A 15,162-nucleotide genomic window follows, 5' to 3' on the forward strand; every position below is an offset into this window, starting at 1 on the left:
AGCCTTCACGTCCCGACGGACCGTACTCAGCGATTACAGTGTCGCACTATTCCTATCGCCGGTTGCAAATTGTTCACTGAGGTTATGTTCAACGAGATGCTGCCCGGTTTTACACAGAAACAAAACTGGGATTTGATTTGCTCGTTGTAGAGCTAATAAGGCAAAGAAATTTACCCACGCTCTGTCACTTAAGGAACAGGGTGTCGATGACTTTTGTAATTATATAACAATGGATGAAACTTGTTCTCGGAGCTGCTGATCATTATCAAACCATTCTTAACGTAGAAGAGTAGTCATGAGGGGGGCTGTAAGGAATGACTGTTCGCTACATTGCCATTTCTACCCACTAACAGAAGTTACGAGGACCCTAAATTCAGTACAGTTGTATCCCCAATATTGTTATTTAAAATGGTTCCTGATACCTGCAACGTGATTTACAGTTGCCTGAGGGGACACATCATGGTAAAACAAACTAATTAAAACGTTCTGTAAACGTTATTCATTTATTTATGTACGTAGCATAAAATTTGTCTTCTGTAAGTTTCCTAATTGCAAATTACGAGAAAGACTACAAATGGCAATAGCTATCATCATCTAATAAATACAACAGGAACATACGAAATGAAGCATTTAGCAACTGTTAGAACTGTCTTACATTTTGCTGTTCATAGCAGAAGGCTTGGATGTAGGCCGAATTTTTTTAACACTTCTAACAGTGAAGCAATTTATTTTACGAATAAAAGTCCATCGACGGTCTACATTTTGGCTTTTAGATTTTATTTCCGATACGTATCGTAAATGAAATCTAAGATCTAATCTGTCACTATTTCAGTTTTTAGATTTCATTTCCGATAAGTATCGGAAATAAAACCAACAAATCTATATAGAGATGGTCGACAAACTTTTATTCATACTATACATATCTTTTACTCTACGTGCCACATTAAACCATTTTGGATTCGTTAAAAAGTACTTCATTTTTTGTTGCTCTATTGCTATACTCCTCGCACGGCGTGTCCCACAAACATCTGCAAACTTTACATTTCTCCAGAAACTCTTGTCATTGTTGTTTCGCACGCTTCGCACTCTGTCATGTGCAATAAACATCTTTTAATCCTGCGCGCAATGACGACAGACGAAGTTTTGTCGGGCGGTTGGGTCGATTTGGTGGCTGAAGTTCTGCGGGGACGGAAATTGTGGATGTGCCCAACAGAAGGCCCGACAGGAAAAGCTGCTCGGCCGGTCGGCCAAAGCGCCTACACACGTCCTATTTGTCGAGCCGTCGGTTGGCCAGTGCGTGTGTACGGCCCTTAAACGTGACAGGTTGGGAAACACTGGACCATGTACGAACAATTGGGAGAAGCGAGGGCCGCATAAAACACGCTGCTGCAGAAAATAGTCTGGCATAACAGAAGAACATAACACCATTGCACACTAGGAGAAAACAGAGTGAGGTTGCACTGTTGTTAACAAACGGGCCTTGTATTTGGGAGGATAGAGGTTCTAATCCTCAACTGGCAATCCAAATCTAGTTTTTTTCCCAATGTTTCCTAATTGTATAACCACGGCCGACTACCGGTCCTATCCTTGCGAAAATGTACCTGTATGTATGTAAACGTCTGTTTATATTAATATTCTTGTCCGTAACAGTAATGTCGAATACACCCTCATAAAAGTGATTCACGGATGAATGAAACTACTACACTATTACTACTACTGCTACCACCCACCGATCCCCAAGTAATGCTTGGTGCCCATGGAAGGCAGTTTATCCGGCTCGCCAGTCCAGCGAGAGTTTTACCTTCTCACAATCGATGCAGCGTGTACTAAGCTTAGTGTCAGACTACTTGATCCTGGCTGAAAATAGGTAATCAGTTACATTCCTCTGAAAAAGCTACTGTAGAGAATGACGTTTTTCGCACAAAAAAGGAAGTTAAGGATTCCAGAAAATCTTTCCAATTTTTTTTATTTCGATCCGGTTTCTTGAATTATTTACCAACATGTTTCCTATTAGAACAACTTTCCAAAACACTGTGATCACTGTTCGTTCAACTAATGTTTATTATAATGCCATATCGTTCATGCATGATCATACTTTATCGTTTGTAGTCCATAAAAATGTTTATGTTGCGGGGGGATGTGGAGATTCTGCAAAGAAGTAAATACAGCAAAGTAAAAAATGGTGCCGGCCGGGGTGGCCAAGCGGTTCTAGGCGTTACAGTCTGGAACCGCGCGACCGCTACGGTCGCAGGTTCGAATCCTGCCTCGGGCATGGATGTGTGTGATGTCCTTAGGTTAGTTTGGTTTAAGTAGTTCTAAGTTCTAGGGGACTGATGACCTCAGATGTTAAGTCCCATACTGCTCAGAGCTATTTTTTTTAAAAAAAATGGTAAAGTAGCAATTAAATGAACTACAAATGTGATATTCATTACGAAAAAAAGCATACGAAATACGAAAATTCATGTGATAAGAGTAACAATTAGTACGATGAAAAACCAGCCAAAGTTGCAAATTTCACTTTTTTTATTCACTCTATGACTAGTTTCGGGCCGGGACCCATTTTCAAATCATTACACCATAGTTAAAAATGGTAGTTTCGAAAGTATGCTTGAAGTTCGTATAAGTAACAAAGCTCGTCATGGGGCGGAATTGTATCAATTCAAACATAACAGTTTAGATAAGATTGGCGGTAAGCCATAGGACTAGTCACTTGATAGACGGACTTATTTCAATGGCATACTGCATTTACAACCACTTTTAAACGCAAATTACAGAGCTACAAAAACACACAGAATAATGAGTCTTCTTCCTGTTTCGCCCCTCTGTTCTTATCCTGATAACACTGGTTACAGCAAACATGTCTAAGCATGAATAATTTATGGCTTTTCGTTATGTCCCCTGATACGCATATAAACTACAGAGTTAGTGTGCTTACCTTTGAAATGTGAGTGAGTGCTTACGCTAACCATCTCACTACTATTGCCACACATGTGACTATCAGTTGCTAATGTCACAGTAAATGAGCATTAAACAAGTAGTATTTTTGTAGCTTCGGAGAGGAAAAATAACCTTTGCCCCGGAAAAAGTAGGTGACTCATGTCAAACAGCTATGCTTCTTATGATTTCCTATTAACGTACGAAGACTGAAAGGGTACGTTCTGTCTTCGAACAATAACACTCAGTGAACACTTTCGTAATGATTTCAGCGACAACAAAAACGAGAGTGTCTAGATGTCTCAAGATCGAGAGGAAATGCAATAAACGCCACTGTCAAACAACCGTACTTTACTTTTTCAGCGAAAGGATAATGTCAGCGCGAAATTGAGATTTTCTAATCTTCCCTAATGCACGCAACGAGCGATGATAAATGAAACTTTTTCCGTTTTTGCCTGCCCGGTTAGGCCACCCGCAGAACTCACAACTTCCCACGCGCAGCACGCAAGGTGTTCCAAGTTAAGATAGTACGCTCACTTTGATTTATATTACTTTATCCACACTGTTTAACCCGAATATTACCTCATTATCTTCGAAGATAGAAATTTATTTTGGTGTGGAGACAACATTAGATTTGATAAGCATATTTCATTCCTCCAGTTTCTGACATCAAAAATACAATGAATTCGATCTTAGGGTGCCAAAGTACAGGCAAAGAATTGGTTGTGTTTTTAAATTCTTTTAAGGTTCTGCTGTTGCTATCAGATCAAACATTTAATTACTATGGCCCACACATCAGCAAAGGGAAGCTAAAATCTGATCGTCATGCGACGGTTCATTTGCACAGGTACTTTCGGATTCATTAATGCCTCAATAACATATTTCGTCGTTCAAATATTCACCAATGGCTCCAGCATAGAATTAATAGACAGCTTACCGATAATGCACAACAATTCATAAGCAGTGGCATAACCCTGCGATAACTCGCTCCATTCAGTCTTGACATTCCTATCATACTTTGTTTTCGATTCTTAAAGCCTTAAGCGCAAATATTATTAACTATTTATGGATTTATCTGTTAATAACCAGATATAGTCCTGTATATTTTTGCAGTTTTGATGAAACTGACACACTGTAGATCATAATCGTATGAAGCTGCATGAAAGATAATTAATGCCGGTCCTCTTCCCCTTTTCTTGATATCCCACAAAAATTAACTTTGTCTTTTGTCAGTGAGAAAAAATCGAAAGTCCTGCTACGCAAGCGAATCGTAACGGTACCCGCAGAACGAGCATAAGCTGTAACGGCCAATTATGCTGATCAGTATGGCATATTAAACCGAGAACCCGCTTGGAGGTCGTTCGAGAACTGGCATGTACTGCTACTCTGGCAGCGCCAAGTTACAGAATAGTACATTCACTTCAAGCAATCAGGAATATCATTATATTTGTTTTTAAGTATCACCAAGTAGAATAAAAGAATTCGTTTTCTTTCACAGATCCAGCGATTTTTTTTTTTTTTTAAATAGGTAGACGCTATATGATACAGACTGGAACTTTCTGTCGCGTTTTGATGGTTATTGCTTATCCCGTAAGCCACCCAAAATTTAGTTTGAGATCTGAAAACTAGTTCGTAGGAGGTGCCGAAAGACTCTTTCCAGTTGATATGAGCAGAGTCGTTGCATTGGCGGCCCGTCATCAGGGCCAACGAAGTGATCTGATGTGTTTCTGTATCACAACATCCCATGATAAACATTACTCTGAGAATTTAGTAGTCTGCAGTCAGCTGTGTGCTTCGATTTGTTTTGTACTGTAATTTCACTCGTATACGTGTATGTTGCAGTACAATAAATTTCTCCCAAGTCTGGTTACGTATCGAATTATTTTACCCGCTTACACAGGTTGTTTCGCTTTTGTGTCTGCTGTTATTGAGCTGTTTGTGCGTACGAATTGTCTAGTATATTTCTTTTTATTTTTTGTACCAGTTGCTATCAATAAAAGCTTACTACTCCACTAGCGATACGGCGCAAATGATTTTCCGCGGTGCTTCAGCAAATGGAAGTGATTGCGACGCCATACACACTCAGTAATACGTCGTCATACACACTCAGTAATATCCACGTGGCGGTGTACAGCTTCATAACTTGTTTGGCAGAATTTTCAGCGTCTTAAGATCACAGGTTCTGTAGTAACACCAAAGATAAAATACCTATTTGCTGCTCCTGAGATGGAGTTTCGTGTGCTAAATTTAGCGGACCAAAATCTTGGGACCTATGTGGGACGACTGGCTGCAGCGTAATCTGTGAGTCACTCTCTTGTTTTAGCAGTATTTCATGAATAATTACTGTAATCCAAACAATGCACTAAGGACAGATACACTGCCGTGGATGGGCATCACGCGTTTCCAGGCTTATGTTTATTGAGCTTTGTTTCCTTGTTTCTAAGAGCAATATCACCTCTCAAAATATGTTACAAGAACAATAATGACATCTGTGAATGTGAGGCGTTCCAGCAGCGGTAAACACGTTACCAAACTCTACATGGCGAATACATGACGACAGACATCCAAGTTTTACTCAGAAAATGTTTCGCGTGTCCAATTTTTTGACATCGCGCGCATTTATGCGTGTTATAAGCTGGCCCACAAGAGTTAAGCAGCCCACAAATGTCGGTCTTCAAAGCAGCAAAACGACTCGCAGCTAATAAAATTTTCATGGCAATGGTAAAACGTGAAGTTTCTGTGACGCATACGAGAAAATCGTGAAAATGTCACACACAATTAGATAGGTGTACTTCTCACAGTGTCTTCCGAAAAATCATAAGCCTACCCTCTGCGTGTCGGCAGTTTCCAATCTAATTTCATGTTACAAGAGGGTGGGAAGGAGACATTGAATATTTACATTTAAGAAACGTTCTTCACTGGCGTGATGAAGATATGTACAGTGCATAAATTTGGTAGCACCGTTTTTTTTTTCATTTAAAATAATTCTTCATTACGAAATTCAAACATTTCAAAAACAAAGGGCATCAGATAGTTGCGAGTGTGAGGTCCGGTTTTTTTAACACACAACATACAACCTCTGCAGCTCGCGTGGTCACAGCACAGTTGCCGAAATATTGATGTTGATTTTAAGGATACTACCGCACTGTCGCAGCCTTCGCTGAGCGACGGAGCCGCGAGGCGGCGAAGCGAACAGAACGCAGGCGCCCGCGCCCCTGCCTCTGTCTTGCGCAATCGCTTGGCAGGCCTCCAAACAAAGCACGGAGCAGCCCCACCCCGTGGCTTTCCGATATGTTTGCGAATTCCGGAGCGACGGCCTGTTCTTAACTGAAGCGTACAGCCGGCGCACGCGGAGGTCTCCGATGCAGGACCCGAACAGAGCTTGACTTTGGAACTTCATTCATTTCAACAGCATTTAATAATTACAGCTGTTGTGTACTTGCTGTTTACCTAAACAATTTCGTGTTTCATAGTTTTATAAAATATGTGGAAAATGTTCAACATACCGTCGGCTCCTGTAAATAATTTTGTAGTTACAGGTAAAACACAAACTACACATCTTGATGGCTGAATTTCGGTTTAAGTCCATTGCCAGACAATAGCTCAAAATTGGCTTGTAGACCACAAACCGGTGACATTTGGAATACACCCATAGTTCACTAAGAAGGACAAACGTCGAACTTTCATCCAGCATAGAAAGTCACAGGTTTCGGCTGCGAATATTTTCCCCACTGGCAACAAAGTGAAAGACGAAGCGGTGTAACAATTCAACTAATTGCTTACTTTGACATCTCGAAAAAATATAGGAGTAGTTACAGTTCCAATAAATGTTAACATACACGAAATTTTAAAAAGATTACCCAAGTGCGAGTAGCACTCGCGCAATGGGGACTCCGTACGAACTTATTACATATAACTTAATTCATCCATACTGGAAGTGTAATTTAGTTCATACATCCTGGGAATAAGAATCCCAACGATTTTTGTCTGTTATCGGTATCGATTCTAGCAAGATACTGGTCCCGGGAATTCCAAGACCGTATCAAAATCTCTACAGCAGTTCTTGAGATTAGCCTGGACATACCAAAATAAGCGAGCAGCAAACTTCAGCCTACATATGTAGAGAGAGCAAATTTAAGAAAACGTTTTCTTATTTACTTAATAAAACACGACTACAACCTACATTTTATGTTCGCATACAGTAATGTTTGTCTATTATACTTTAGACAGGTAATGACTGCAATGTATGTTCAAATGCTAGAAATATATTTTATTGTGATATAATTACAATTTTACAAGTATCAGATTCTTGTTTTACTTGTACTATGAAACTTTGCTTCTTGCCGAATTTCATGATAATAGGTCAACTAGAAGTATTCTATTGGTTTTGATGAGTCAGTTTGGGAGTATCAAATTACGTGACATGAATAACCGAATCTTTTGAGCGTAAACTTTGTTACACCGCCAAGAGGACCATCGACGTTAATTTGCGACATCAATTTGTACCGAGTATGCCGACCCAATGCTGAGAAAAGGACCTTAACAGTCGGGCAGACAAACACGGAAAAGTAAGAGATCTAAGGGTTTCGTTTCTACAGGTTGAGGCACGAAACTTAAAAATTAATTTCGTTCACTGGTAGCGATAAAATGCACCAACTGCCTACTATTGACTTATTTTTTCGGAATCATACACAGAGATGGATCAAAGAAATTCATTTGGAGATTTAAACCCCTTATTTTTGCACACATGGTACCATTTAGAGATAAAAGTGGTCAAGCACTAGGTCAAAAACTGAAACAGACATACTCGTGCAGCGAAACTATAAGGTGATTATTTACCTACAACGACTCATGAAAGTGGGCGTCATTCCTCTGAGATCGCTTATGCACGAAAGCAAATTTCCCGATGCGCTGCGTACTAATCCTGCAGTAGTCGCGGAAAAATAAATAAATAAAAGATGGACTGTTGGTGGACACAGTTTTGAACGAGTGCCGGTCGTCCGTGGTTGTCACACAGCGGTTCTGCGAAGACAGCGCCGTACCATAACGCACGCGACCAGTTACGTAAATATTTTTGAAACAGTCTTTCCTTAGTGCTTTGTTCCTTTTTTATTGTTAGAATAGGTGTATTTTATTGACTTATTTTTTAGAATGTATAAACATGTGAAATAATCATGTAATTTCATTAAATTTTAGGAACACTACAGAGCAGATGTAAGATGTTCTAATTCTAGTGTGGTTGGCTGAGACTGACAATTAGGAAGATATTCCTGACTCGAATTCTAGCGATGAAGATGGTTTTCTAGAATAGCGAGACCGTCAGTCTGAGTATGAGCAACAGGAAGAAGTACCTTGTGAATCAACTGGAAAAAGAGCCCTGAATTTGCATATGACGAGATTCATTTTTTCACTGGCGTAGATGACACTGTCTGGTCAAACATTCCTCTTCTGAATACAGGAAGAACTCTAAGCCCTAACATTTTATATGTACTTCCTGGTCTTAAGAGATCTATATGACAAAACTACTATTGAAGATCGAAGTAAATATTTTAGACACAGAGGTCAAACATACAGCCTAATAAAGTGGTGATTTTGATGTAGACAATGGCATAAAAATTTATACCGATCCAGGAGCTCACCAGAAACCGGAAATAACATACGACAACCGTACGAAGAACGGAGTAGATATAATTAAGATGATCTCGCTGTATCTCTTGTACACAAATTCAAGAAGATGACTTCTTACGGCTCTGCTCTGTTGAATCTTAGTTCCCACGATCCACTTCGGACTTATGCAGTGAACTAAAACAACATTGCTGCTCGCAGTCGAGACTTTGTTATTGACCTGTCTCTGACTTGGGTGAAGCCTGCGGCTTACCAAATACTGAACAAAAATGTTACCAAGCAGTCCGTCTTTCTAAATAAAAGACTTCCTTGACATTCCTGTGATGGGAAGTCAGCCATCAACCTGGGGTGCAGATACATCAACTCTACCAACAGCAGCAACATCAATAGTCTACATCACTGCAGAATACTGTTCTGTCTGGCAGAGAAGTTACCGTACCGACACGCAGCTCCACGCGTATTATCAGTGGGGCATTAAAGTCTACCCCAGTACCATGGCTCTCAGTCATCGCCAATATTGCACCGCCAAAACTAAGGCAAGAAACATCTATTAAAGAATGGTAAAAAAATTCGATGCCGCAAAATACCTACCTATTCAAGATCTCATTAGAAATTTACCAAATCACCGATTGAAGTTACGAAACCCGATATGGAAAACAGCAACACAAGAGGAAAGGATACCTTCAACCTTACAGACGCTTGGAAAAAGGAATTGGAGAACTCAGTCAGTAATCATCACCTTATAACTAACCCCTCGAAAGCACTAAAAGGGTTCGACTTTGCTAGGAAAGAGGGGTTAAGCTCAACGGTATCCGAAGTGGCCACAATAGATGCAAGGCCACGTTTTATAAATGGGGATTCATAGATAAGCCAAGCTGAGAGTGTGGAGCACCTGCGCAAACTCTGGACCACATTACAAGTGTGTGCTCTACTAGGAAATTCAATGGAGCAGAAGGACCTCGAGCTATGAAGCGGATCCAACACCTGGATAGCGATGTGTAACCAATAGCTTCTAGTCTCGCATGACATGTCATTTCTGTATATCATATCACACTGATCACTTGGATGTATAAGAAATATTTTATTCACTAGTTCATTACTTTAAATATATATATATATATATATACCTTTGCAAGTAATGACAATTTTTGTAAATATGCTGATGGCAGGTCGTACGATAAATAAATAACCTCGGGAATGGCACAAGGTGTTCTACGGGTCGCTGCTATGGCTGCGGAAGCGGAAGTACACAAAATAGAAACACCCGGTAAGTGTGCAATGCGTGTAATGAGTGTAATGCATGTAATGCAGGTAATAATTTCATTTGCCCTGATCATTCCAAGGTCTCCTGTATGTCTTGTTACGAAACCAATGATTATATAAGTATTTGTCGAAAGTGTATATTTTTAAACTCCAAATTAATGATGCAGTTTTAGTTAAAATTGTGATGTAATATTAAAATTATGTTGTTTGCTCAAATGTGGGGAAATTTGTCTACTTTTTATTGATAGATTTAATAACATTGCTGTAGGCACCCCACAAAACACTCAAAATTTTTTCAAACTTCAATTACTACTTCTTAGTTGAGAAAATGGCACACCCATATAATTCACGGCACCAATGGATACTCTGAATTGTATCTAGTCAGATCCCATCGATCCAAGAGAAGAATGTTGCAAGATGAACTCTAATTGGTCACAGTACATACATTCAGTACCTATTGCACCAAATAAAGCTGGGCAATGAGTAGACACCCTACGGAAAGCGACAATGTGTCAGAAACTGAGTTAGTGTCCAGTAAACATTGTATCTTAACACTTGTGGAAAGGCAGCAGTCCGTACTTCGTTCTAGTTCTTGAATCTGACACAGGGTCCACGCGCATGGCAACTACGGTATCGATTCTAATGCAGGATACTCTGCAGCAATGTGACGTTATCAAGGGAAAAATTCATGACCTACCATACGGAGGAAGAAGTTGCAACCATTAAACTAAATGAAGGAAAAGCCTACAGGTTCAAATAAATGGCGCAAGTACTGACAATTTAACAGAGCTGATTCGGTTGTACCTATGCATTTTCTTTCTAAATACCTCAAACTGTTAGTGATTATTAATGGTGCACAATGGATACAGGAATAGTATTTTCCGCATCTTGCTGGCTGAACAACGGGTACTGCTCTGACGCCGAACACGATGTTGACGGAATGCCACATCTCTATACAGACAAGATAATCGCAACTTATTAGTACGTATTGACTACCTTTAAATAGATAAGCGATTTTGTTTTCTTCCTAAATTTCTAGTAATTTAACTTCCACATCAATAATACCTTTCCAGGCCGTTTGATGCTAGTGCCTTGCCTGTCATTTACGCGGCGAAATTGTTCCTTTCCCGAAATTTCCACAATTCGAAAGGATGGCAAACCTTGTTCTCGTTGCCCAGTGAACAGTGAACGCTACTGAAAAGGGCAGGGCATAACAGTATTTAACAGCAAGTTGGTTGGCTTCCGCCGTGTCGTATCGGTTTCTCCCCTCTGGCAGTCGGATTGCACAGTAAGACTTCACGAGGGAACCAACAATGCACACAACTGAATCATTCAGAAAATAATAACAGCCTGTCAATGTAAACGTTTCTCTATCAGCAGCGTTCATACATCCAGTGCATTACCAATTTCAATAGAAGTCATCAACCCTACGGTTAATGCGACCTCCACAAGATCTCTAAACGGCACGGTATTATTGGCGGTCGTACGCTTTTGCTTTCCTCCGCCCTGTGAATGTAGTAAGTTATAGGAGAATCGCGCTACGTGAAAACAACACGATTGTGTGCCCAACCATTTTCCACATATACAAGTTTCTACAACACATGAAACTGACACAAAAAACTAGAGCTAACTGGGAACCTATATTTCACATTTGTTCAACTGAATTCGTTCAAGAAGATGATCGCAGCCTCTCGCTTTTCTCCCCTCTTAGTTCCATCATTATGAAATAACGGTAGATGAAAGGTGGAACCTACATCTTTGTATATAAGACGCTTCAGAACGCAAAGGCAAGTGTACTGAAAGCATCAGGAGTGGAAAACAGTAACATCTGTGTTGTGTAGTATAATTTTCTATCGCAATAAATGCAATTTTAATTATGAGCAAAGTCTAACACAGAGATTGTTCTGGAAGAAACCGTACAATAAACCAGCAAGGTTTGTCTAAATTACATTAATATTTTTTCCAAAATTCGGGAACCAACGTGATAATTTAAGTATAAGGCAACTTCATTCCCAGAAACGTAAAGCTAACATCTTGAGTGTGTATGGGCGTCAGAACCGGAAAAGTTATTCTGAGGCCCAAGATGTTTGTTTGAAATAGACGATTGTTTCAAATATTACCATCCGTTGCCAGTGTGCATTGAGAATCGCCAGAATGCTACGGCAACTACTGCCTGTTAGGAGTAACTCGTGACTGACCCTATATTATTCCCTTTTGTGACCAAGCTCTACTATTGTAAATATTCATATAATACGAATATTCACAGTAATTAAGTACTAGTGTAAAGTTACTTGCTGAGCACAGATAACTGGAACTGCACTGTTATAAATCCTCAAGGCGGTATTTATTCTTTGCCTTTATATATGATGTATGAGTATCACATTGGTTTTGTTTTGGATGGATATAACTCTAATCTGGATACAATTTTTCTGAAAAGATATTGATTTCTGTACTACGTTGTCCGTAAAGGTACGGAACAAATGTATGAAGGAAATGAATGAAGAACTATGTCAATGCTGTCTAATAAATTACTTGAATTCAAGAACTGAATGATCAATAAACTGTCCATTGCTGGTGAAGGAAAACTTCAATTTTACGCATATTCATTTCATTAATTTGAAATAAAGGTTCCAGATCGAGGCCACGGGTGTCATAGGGAGATATCAATTCTGCGAACGAGCCTGCACCACATGGTCAACTGTGTTTTTCCACGCCTCTGCGAAAATGACGACTGCCATATCGGGATGCACACTGGACTGTGTGTAATCCACCAGCTGAATGAATCTTTCTATTTCAGGAGCATCGAGAAGAGACACATTCATTTTATGTAGAGAATGGGAATTGGCTTGTTTACTATAAGGGTGATTTAGCTAGGATATTCTGACCCGTTGAGGGAGTTGAGCGGTGGGGGGAAAGGGGGGCGGGGTTTAAAATCCATTATCCATTCACAGCTCATACACGGCCTGCGTGCTGCCTTCTCTTCAGATCACAAGGACCGAGATTCGTAACCTCGATACAGCTGAAATAAATTGGGAAGGTAATAGCGGCTAGTCACTGTCTCAGCTACAGTATTTCTTGAAGTTGCGAAACTTCTTGGCAGATTAAAACTATTTCCGGATCGGGACTCGAATCCGGAACCTCGCCTTAGCTAACCACGCACATCTCACGACCCGTCCTCGCGGCTCAACTTCCGTCAGTACATGTCTCTTACTCTGCAGAGCTTTCAGCGCACACGTCATCCACGTTGACTGATAGACACGACACAACACAGCACCTGCGGTCGGAGCGGCAGAGGGAGGCGTGCAGCCATTGCCGGATGGAAAGCAGCGCGCACTTGGCGGCGGACACGGAGTTGTTGGACGCGGCGGCTGCCGGCTGGCTGTCCATGCGGACACTGGCCACAAGCCGCTCCGCACACCGCGACCGCAGCGCCTCTTGGCAGGCTTCCGACAGGCCGCGCGCGCGCGTTGCGGTCCGAAGCCCCGCACTGGCTGCCGCAAACGGATTACTGCGCCACCAAAACATCGCCGGATGGATTTAACGCGCGTCCCAAAGATGCCCCCCCCCCCCTCCAATACGAAAAATTCCCTCCCTGGCGCAGATGTTGCGTTGATATCGAGGAATTTGGTTTTAGCTATAATGGTAGCCGCTGCGTAATAACTCGAGTGTTAACTCGATCTGCGCGCTGGTTTTATTTACATAGGATTTCACACTGAGGTGACAAAGGTCACGGGATAGCGATATGCAGAGATACAGATGGCGGTAGTACCGCGCGCACCAAGTATAATAAGGCTCATTGGCGGAGCTGTCGTTTGTATTCAGGTGAAAAGGTTTCCGACGTGATTATGGCAACACGACGGGATTTACCAGACTTTCAACGGGGAATGGTAGTTGAAGCTAGGCGCAGGGGGATTCCATTCCGAGAATTTTAATACTAAGAGATCCACAGATCCAAGGGTGTGCCGAGAATACCAAACGGCAATCATCAACTCTCACCACGGACAACCCAACGGCCTTCACTTAACGACAGAGAGCAGCGGCGTGTGCGTAATGTTGTCTGCGGCAACAGACAAGCAACACTGCGTGAAATAACTGTAGATAAACAATGTGGGACATACGACGAACGCACCAGTTATACAGGGCGGCGAAATTTGGAGTTAATGTGGTATAACCGACGCGAGTGCTTTTCCAACTAGCACGACATCACCTGTAGCGCTTCTCCTGGGCTCGTAGCCATATTGGGTGGACACTAGAGGACTGGTAAACCGTAGTCCGGTCAGGTGAGTCCCGATTTCATTTAGTAAGAGCTGATAGTACGTTCAATGGTTCAAATGGCTCTGAGCACAATGGGACTTAACTGCTGTGCTCATCAGTCGCGCGGTTCCGGACTGTCGCGCCTAGAACCTCTCGGCCACTTCGGCCGGCTGATCGTAGGGTTCGAGTGAGGCGCAGATCCCACGAACCGATGGAACCAAGTTGCCAATGTGCAAGCCGGTGGTGGCTCCATAACGGTGCGGGCTGTGTTTACATGGGATGGACAGGGTCCTCTGGTCCAACTGGACCGATCATTGACTGTAAATGGTTACGTTCGGCTGCTTGGAGACCATTTGCAGCTATTCATGAACTTCACGTCCTCAAACAATTTTTATGAATGACAGTACCCCAAGTAGAACATTCTGGACATTTCGATAATGTTAGCACTAAGCTCGCTTTAAAATTGACAAAAATATACAATGAAATCATATTTCTTCCGAAACTTTGTCCTCATAAAAAGTTTGTTTGCTGACGAAATACCAAAGTCGGTAATGTTGTGCGTGGACGATAGCGGCGTGGGAAGAAATTTCAGCGGGGCAACAGAACGAGTGGTGCAATCTAACGGGAGCCTCTGCAACTGATCCTCATAGGAAACAGTGCTGCGACACCCAGTGAAGACATTCACGCCAGCGTTCTACCCGCTGCCGGCTTTCAGGCGCAGGCTCGATCCTGCTGATACTACACTGCGGCACGCTGTCCACTGCGGAGCTGCACGGGGAATGCAACCGAGTTCCAACCTAAACCAGCAACGTTTTATCTTCCATTAAGAAACATTACTATGTCGAACGGTTGATTTTTAATATATCTTAATGGATATGTTAGGTGTATTAAACTAAAAGATTAGAAGAAAAGGCGGCAAATAGAGTAAATTACTTGGAGTTGTGCAACACTGCAAGAATATCACGCATTACCCTTGCTGTATGTAGATTTTTATTAAAAGTAATAGTATACTTCAAGAAAAATCCGCAATGTAGAAAATTGCACTATGTAACTCCCACAAAAATGCATTTCTGGCGTGTCGACATC

At 41.5% G+C, this 15,162-nt stretch overlaps 1 protein-coding gene across 1 annotated transcript in view; it reads right to left on the reverse strand.

The window, feature by feature from the left end:
* LOC126268193 (uncharacterized) overlaps positions 1-15,162 on the reverse strand; it is an 800,619-nt gene that overhangs the window by 13,616 nt on the left and 771,841 nt on the right. The gene's annotated exons all lie outside the window — the stretch shown is intronic.

This window comes from Schistocerca gregaria, chromosome 4 (genome assembly GCF_023897955.1).
Source record: "Schistocerca gregaria isolate iqSchGreg1 chromosome 4, iqSchGreg1.2, whole genome shotgun sequence".
In the NCBI taxonomy this organism is placed as follows: domain Eukaryota; kingdom Metazoa; phylum Arthropoda; class Insecta; order Orthoptera; family Acrididae; genus Schistocerca; species Schistocerca gregaria.